The following is an 8,366-nucleotide window of genomic DNA, read 5'->3' on the forward strand; positions in this document are numbered from 1 at the left end:
GAAGAGCTATGGATCACATGCTGGAAAACTTTCATTTTCATAACTGGAAAACATATCTGTGAAAGTTTCAGCTAAAGTGGTCACATAAAGAAAATCAGTATGACCTAAATAAAATAAAAAAGAAGTGAAAACCATGTGGACTCATGTGGACCAGACACAAGAAAATGAACTTGGTGGAGCTCAGTGGTAGAGCACTTACCTAACATGCATGAGGCCTGGGGTTCAATTCCCAGCACCACACACTCATGTGCATACACGCGCACACACATGCACACATACACACACACACACACACACCCCAAAGAAACCTGGCCTTGAACGACACCGTTGGCACAGAAGGGCTGTAGGCCTGGAGGGTGGCCAGCATAGCCTGATGGGAATGGGAGCCAGGTAGGGGACACATGTGACAAGATTGTGATGTTAGAAGAGGAAGCTATGAAAAACCAGCACAATGGTGAGTGAGGAAAAGGCCACTAGGGAAACTGTCCCCTTGTGGCCTGTGGAGTCTGTGGATGCACAGTCCAGTATCTGCAAACAGCCTGTTTCTAACAAGCTTGGACTGACTCCGCTATTGAATTGTTATGGTCCCCCCACCACCGGAAAAGGTATCCAAAGGCAGAATTCTAAAGAATACTTTTAATTCTACTCTCACCATCTTGGCCACATTGAAGTGATCCTTGCTTTTCTACCACTAGGTCCAAGCTCATATTCCAGATCCCATGTGTGGGACATGACCGGATGGTCCTAGGGACTCCTCCCGAGACACAGCCTGTCCCCTGGTGTTTCCTCGGCTTGGTATTGAGGGGTTCAGCAGCACTTCAGGCTTCCAAGTGCTAAGAAGTAGTCATCCATCAACTCCAGAATGACGAGAATTCCCTATCCTTGGGTGGTGTGTGGGGCCACCAAGGGAGGCTGGACATCGGTTCCTCTTTTTAAAGCCTAGGTGTTACTATGGTTCACTTAATGTGATTTCTAAAAGCCAGAAAGAAAAGCAAATCATTCAAAACCTGTGCTTCTCTGAGGTGACAAACCAGTTTGGGTTTGTTGCTGTTTCCAATCTGTTGTAAACAATACTTCAGTAAATGGTAACAAAATCAAATTACTAGAAAAATAAAATTAAAAAAATAATGTCTCACAAAATCCAAACTTCAAATTTTAATTACCAGCTTCCACAGACATAAAATCGCTCTGTAAAACTGCCATCATGCCTCTGAACCCTGGCTTTCCATTTCTGTCCTTATCCCACTATGGACAAAGGTTTTTCAGATGAACACCCGTCCACGAGCCACCAGTTGACATGGCACTGGGCTAGAGATGAAGGGGAACAATAGATTTGATCTTGACAGGTACCTGGCCTGGGACTGCTTCTCAACACACTATATGTGCACTCATGAGAGCTCACTTGAGTGAGTGGATCATCAGAAAGACACTGTGTTGGAAAGAATTCTATGGCCAGGGACATAAAACAGATCTCAAAATTTCAGTCAACCTGATGATCCACAAGTACAAATTGTTCAGCATTATCCTGCGTCATTGCTATTTTTGTTCGGGTGCAAATGCCTCACGCAGGAGCTCTGAGGGCCATCTGAGGAGCAAGGGAACTTGCTGAAGAAAAAGTGCAACCTGCAATCTGGTTCGGGGGCAGAGAACCGAGGCTAGCACGCAGCTAGAGGCAGTGAGACCTTGACTATGCCCCTGAGTAACATGGGCACACCAGTCGCTCAGGGGCCCTGGCAAGTTGTCCTGTTTGACTCAGACCAGAAAGAACCCTGTTTCTCTCTGGATACCCTGAGACTGAATATCACCAATCAATTTGGTTATGTGTCAAACTGAACTTCCTGAGTGCATTCCAAGGCCCAGGACAGGCAAAAACGAGGAAGAGATGGTGACTCAAGCAGCAAAAGATGAAACCAGAAAAACCTTCGACTTACTCTACATTGGCACAAGGAACTAGACAGATAAAGTCTGTCCTAGGCGCCCAACATCCAAAGATCAGCAAAATCTAGCCTCCTTCCTGAATCATGGCTGATCTTAGTAGCTATCCTGTCTTCTGTGCAAACTTGGTTATTGAAAAAAAAACAACCTTCAGTCTTTATTTGTCCCATGTCACTCACGGCACATTTCTATTCCTATAAGTCGATTTTGAGCCCAAGCGATGACAACCCTAGAGGGTGCATTCCTCATGCGGTGACACTTTACTGTCCAGCTTGTTGATTAGTAAACCTGGCCATAGGACAACGGTGATCACAGACCAGCCAACGCCCGACGTCAGGGAGGAGGTGCATGAGGGGAAGCAGCCCACCTTTCATGTAGACTCCTCACCCTCGTGGGCACGTCAGCAATGGCAGGAAGGAAGGAGCGGCTTTAGTCATAGGGACTACTAAGCGAAGGGCTCGATCGGGGATGTGAGTTTGTTGCTTCCTATGATGATAGACGTTTACATTTCATTTCCACAGTATATTTTAATAGCAACCTTATGCTAATTCAACATATGCTTACTGTGTAGATAATTGTCTCCAAAAATATCAGTCCATATGGAACTGTTCAGATCATTAATGGTTTAAGTTATGGATCAAGTTCAATTATCTAAGCATTTCTGGTCCAAGGTCATATTTTAGGCACCGTGCTCCTTCATTTCTGTTCCTTTTTCATCTTGGAGGTGGAAAGGAATTTAGAGTTCATCTTTCCCATCCCATTCTCTTGACAGATGAGGAAAATTAGGCCTATGGGGGTGAAATATGTCATCTCAGGTCTTACAACAAATTACAGGTAGAAGATGGATTCCACCCCCCCTGGCTCCTTGTCCAGTATTCTTTTAGACATTACCTCCTGGTTTTGGCAGAAATCAAGACTCATAGAATAAACTCTGAACATAATTGCTGTGGACAGCAGACGTGAATGTATGCTGCAAGATGCTAATCATTGCTTGGCTGCCCATCTGCTCTTGCCCTTGGTAATGGAAATCACCCTACCCCAGATCCCTGCTAAGGCAGCAGCCAGATTTCTTGTTCTGTGTGCTTGTCTACTCCCACCAATGCCAATCAGTCAGAGATAACCACCCTGCCTGTGCAGTTCATCCACAGAAGAGCAAAGAAGGCAAGTTGGGATGTTGAGATTCCCTCTTGCGGAGGGCGTCCCAAGAAACAGAGGGACATTGCCATTTGGAAGTGGGGTTGTGAAGTTGAAATTGGACTCATTTGAAAGATCACAACTATGGCAGATTAAAACCATATGTAATTCCTACTGTGAGAAAACAGGAACCAAGGACATGCAGAGACACCAGTGAGTAAGGAGAAGAGAAAATGGAGCAGACATACTGAGTTACATACAAACCTGGCACCATGGCCCCCAGTGCAACAACTTAACTGCTACCAACAGTTATTCTCTATGTCAGGCATTGTCCTCAGCCCTTTCCCTTTTTAAACTCATTCCCACCTCATAACAACCCATGGGGTGAATATTGATATTATATTTACTTTCAGATAAATAAACGGAGACCCAGAGAGGTTAATCAACTTGCTGAAGGTCACACAGCTCACTTCACACTAGTGCCTGCAGCCTATTTGTTGCAGGATCCTACAAGGTAATCCTCAACATTTTAACCATTGAAAATATGGTTATTTAACCACAACAAAAATAGAATATTTGGAGAAAATCTGAGAACTTGAAAACTCACCAAGATCAGTGTGATCTTTTCTATAATTCTGTTCTAATATTCTTTCTCAATCTTCACTTGAGTTGGCTTGAAAACCTCCTTAGGCAGAACCACAGTGGGTAGCCGCTAACAAAGACATGAGAGAGGCCTTTAAAAGAGTGTGGGCTGAAAATTAAATTCTTTTGATTTGATTTCTGAAAGGGAATAGACGACAGGCGGAATGAGGGGGAAAGTGGAAACAGCTAACCGCCCAGAGCCCACACGCCCATCTCCTCACCAATTAGTGTCAGGCAGCTCCCGAGGACGCAGCTCTGGCAGCGCGGGAAGAGTCAGGGAAGCTCTGATGTGGGGGTGAGCGCCAAGACACCCCCGAGCCCAGGAACCCCAGAGAAAGGCCACAGAACCCCGCCGTCGGCAGCCGCTGGGCGAACCTCATGAAGTGTGCCAAACACCACCCTGATGATCACTGTCCCGTGTCAGCCTCACCCCAACCCTTCCAGGTTGACAACAAGCTCACTTTGCCAGAGGAGAAACTGAGTCTTAAAGGGATTCAGGGCCTGATAGGTTCAGTTGGCACCGCACCCCATCCCCATGTTTCATACCTGCCAAGTTTGGGGAAAAAAATGAATGTCAAAAATTTGTCTTGGAGAGGGGAAAACAGCCCAAGGAAAGCAGACAGGACCAGGGCCATTCTATCTGGTGTGCAGGACGTTGGAAACAGGCACTGACTGGCCCTTGTCCAACTGCAAGGGAGCAAAGCTGCCAGTGCCCCTGAAATGTGTGTGTGTGTGTGTGTGTGTGTGTGTGGTTTGGGTTTTTTTTTTTTTTTTTGGTTCCAAATATGGGCCCCATCTCCACCTCTGGTTTAATAGAGAAACTTTGAGCTGATTCCCCACATTTTCCTTAGATGTCACTTTCTGCCTATTTCTTCATGGTGATCAACAATTAAATGTTTAAAATGAAAAGGACCTGGGCTGACCTCGAGAAGACAGTAAATGAGGGTGTGGTTCTATATCTGTCTGGCAGAGAGAGCCTGGGCAACTGACCTGATTAATTATGCCGTCCATCATACCTACCTCTTGGAGTTATTTTGAAATGTAACAAAGTACATCTGTAAAACGCCTCGAACGCACAACCTCTCACAAATGCTAGCTCCGCTGTCATACATGCCTTCTCTCCCTCTGCCCAGTCTCCTGTCCAGTCCCTGCCAGCTGCTCACCAAAGTGGATTTTATCTCTATCTGAGTCTTATCTGAGAGAAGCACAAGGAGGAGGGGCCAGGAGAGACTTGCTGTGGTCAGGGATTTTCATACCTGAAGAAATGGGCAAAGCGAAAGGCTCCCCAACCCAAGGCAATGCCCACCCCAGCCCTCTACCCACACAGGGTCCCCCTTAACAAAGAGCGAATCTCTGCTGGTAAATAACTGTGTATTTCTTGGGTCTGTGTGACGCTACGTGTTGGGAGCCGAATGCCTCAGGGCCATGGCATCCCCTCTCCTTAGCTTACTGGCCAAGAGTTCCTTTAAGTTAGCATTTTACGCCAGTATTTTATCTGCATTGGTTACCTTTCTTGTAAAGCTGATCCTGTTCATTCTCTCTTAAAGGTTTGCTAAACACTGTTATATAACCCAAATCTGATGCCCTTGTGGTTCCTAGTGAGCATACATCCTTATGTACTTGGGTTGAGAGCTTTGCTGAATCGGTTGGTTTCTGCTTCTGGCACTTTGTGTGTGTACGTTGGTTTGTTCATCTCCGAGGACAATTTCCTTACATAGATTCTGGGGAAACAGAGGATTTAATTGCTGCTGCAAAGCTGATTTCTCTTCCTTGGATAAAGTGTCATCTTTGCAGGGTCAAGGTCATGGTTGAGAAGAATGGAATCTTACTGACCTGGGTGTGATTATCACTTCCACCATTTAATGCAGATGCTGTCATTTGATCTCACTACATGACATCTGTTAGATGGGGACAACAATGTTCTGCATATACATTTATTGTGAGGACTGAGTCGAGTGTTAGTTAGGTGTCTGCTTCCCTGAAAGTGCTCCACAGATACCCGTCTTGCTTTTCTTCACTGGTGTATCACACACACCTTAAATAGTGCTTGCCTATGGGGTACTCAATGAGTAATAATATTTAAATGAACAAATAGTGAATGAAGACATGCATATTGAATGAACAAATGATAATTGAATGAATGAATAAATATTGAGTGGATAAAACCCAATAGCACCAAGACAGAGACACCCCACCCACCCACCCAGACACTCATTAAGCATCACCAATGGGACTGGTGGCCACAGGTGACTGAACCTATTCCCATTCTCTCCCACGCTCTCTCTGGCTTTTTAGGCACCCCCGATTACATAGACTTCTTAACACCTGGGACACATATCTGGGTCTACTTGTGACCTGAGCAGTTACTGTGTGCCAATGTGTTGGGAACAAGGACAACTCTCAGTGATCAAGATAGGATGCAGGTCTGGGAGAAAAGTGAAGCCAGTTCTTTATAGCTCAGGAACAGCCTTTTCTTCAAATCAGGAGTGTCTGTGGTGCCCAGACTTGCAAATGATGAAGCTATTCAGAGTCTAAACCACAGTTGTCAAGAAAACTGCCATATTTAGCCCCCAGCCCATCATGGGAGAACCCAAAACCACCCTCCTTCCTGTGAGGCTGGGCTTTGCTGGTTCTCCCCATCACCCGCAGGCTGGGGTTTCACGGTCCATTTCTGCACAGATTCTGGTGAATCTTTGTGACTCGGAAGCTTTGCTTTCTTACCCAGATGAAATTCACTGAACTTGAGCGCCATGTTTGGCTTTCAGGCCAGGTGGAGTTCAGCCTTGCCGGTTTCTTTCAGAGGGGTGAAGAGTCAGGCCACCCCTCGAGTGTTTTCAAAATCTGGAGCAGATTACACTCTGCCCCAGCTCTGCCTCTAACAATAACCCACATATTTTTTATCTGGCTAAAATGAATATCAAAGGAAACCATAAAAGAGAGTAAACAGGGAAGAGACATAACAAAAGGGGTCTTGGGGTCAGAGGAGAGGGAGAAAGGAGTGAGGGGACGCCTGCTGGTGGGACAGCGTGCCACCCTGAGGGAGGAGGAGGGAGTCACAGGAGCAAATGAGAACTGTCAGTGCTGACAGGGCCTTGGATGGTTTCCATTCTGGAAGCTTCCTTCTCCTCCTCCATGGCCTTCCCCTCTGGCTTGGTGATCTCTGCAGCCAGAAGAGCAGGGGAGGATGAAGGGAGAATGTAAAACAAATGCAGAGCCCGTGAGGACGGGGCTCTTCAGAATGCCATGTTCTTAGACCTTCCATCTGCACGGTCCCCGTGCCAGCACCAGAGTCCTGGGTGTGTTTTTGAAGCGGCCATGTCTAATAGTCATTGGAAAATAAGAAAAGACATGTCCTCGGCGTTAGCATTGCCCACATGCTACCACTTGGCAGCCCTTCAGGATTTTATGACAAATAGTAATGAATAATTAACTGATCATTTGAGCTGCTACCAAAAGCCCAAAGACAACTGCATCGCCTCAGCTTGTGCCACCCACGCTGGCCTTGACAGTGTTTCCTTCTTCCTAAAGGCTGGCCAAGATGCCGGCTCTGTGACAGCACCCGCCAGGCCAGTGGGGGACCAGCTCTGTCCTTCCCATGTTCTGCTTCTCACCGGGCTGCTCGCGCGAGAGCGAGGCAAACAGCTGGTGTTTCTATGCTCAGTTCCGCCACACTTTTCTGTCACAGACCAAAGTTTTGGGGTCCATGGGCTCTGTGAGCTTCACTGGAGCAGGGATCCCTACCTCCCTTCAGGGGACGTTTGGCACTGTCTAGTGACATTTTGATTGGCGCAGTTGGGAGGGGGATGTCATTGCTACTGGCAGCTAGTGGGTCGGGGCTGGGGATGCTGCTAAACTCCTGCTGTGTATAAGACAGCCCCCATGACAAAGAACTTTCTCGTCCCAAAATGTCCACCCTGCCATAGAGTGACAGAGGGTCGTGTCCCCACCATCTTCCAGGGCATCCTGGTGACTTACAGTGAGGCCAGGGCCAAAGAAACTTGGGCTCCCTCGAGTGGTGACTTACACTATGACAGCCAAGAAGGGCCTAGCTGCCGGAGGAGTGTGTGAGTGTGTGTGTGTGTGTGTGTGTGTGTGTGTGTGTGTGTTTTAAACAAGTCATTTTATCCATCACAAAATATGCCTCAGTTAATGGTGACAGCAATTTTCATGAATCATTAATGAGCCATTTTCTTCTCTCCATGTTGTTAATATCTATGCAGAAGCCTTTGGATTGAGAGAGCAGATTTCGTTCTGATTAGTCAGAGTGTTTATTTTTTTGAAATATGTTCTTCTCATTTAGAGTAGCACTGGTGTGTGAATTTATGTGATTTCTTTCTGTTTGTTTTCTTCCTAAATGGAAACTCCAAGAACTTCCATCATGCTTCCCAGTCCCCCTTTTGGAAAGACAGTGTTAAGAAACCCCCAGAATGGACAGCTCCTAGACAGTATTTCCACTTATATTTTTTGAGGAGAGCAGATAAGGGGTGGAAGGTAGTTTTGAGTCCAATTCTGGGCCCTATGAACCAAAAGTAGAGCAAATCTTGCCCCATCCTACAAATGTCGGTGAAGACCTTCCAAAGTATCTCTTGTTGATGATAGATCATTTGGTTCCCCCGCCTTGCAGTGTTTTCAATGGATTATTTAAAATCTTTATT

General features: G+C 46.3%; 1 protein-coding gene across 5 annotated transcripts in view; it reads left to right on the top strand.

The window, feature by feature from the left end:
- The window catches only part of NFIB (nuclear factor I B), a 433,171-nt gene that overhangs the window by 58,765 nt on the left and 366,040 nt on the right, over nt 1-8,366 (top strand). The window lies entirely within an intron of this gene.

This window comes from Spermophilus citellus (genome assembly GCF_964194105.1).
Source record: "Spermophilus citellus genome assembly, chromosome: 2".
Taxonomy (NCBI): Eukaryota; Metazoa; Chordata; class Mammalia; order Rodentia; family Sciuridae; genus Spermophilus; species Spermophilus citellus.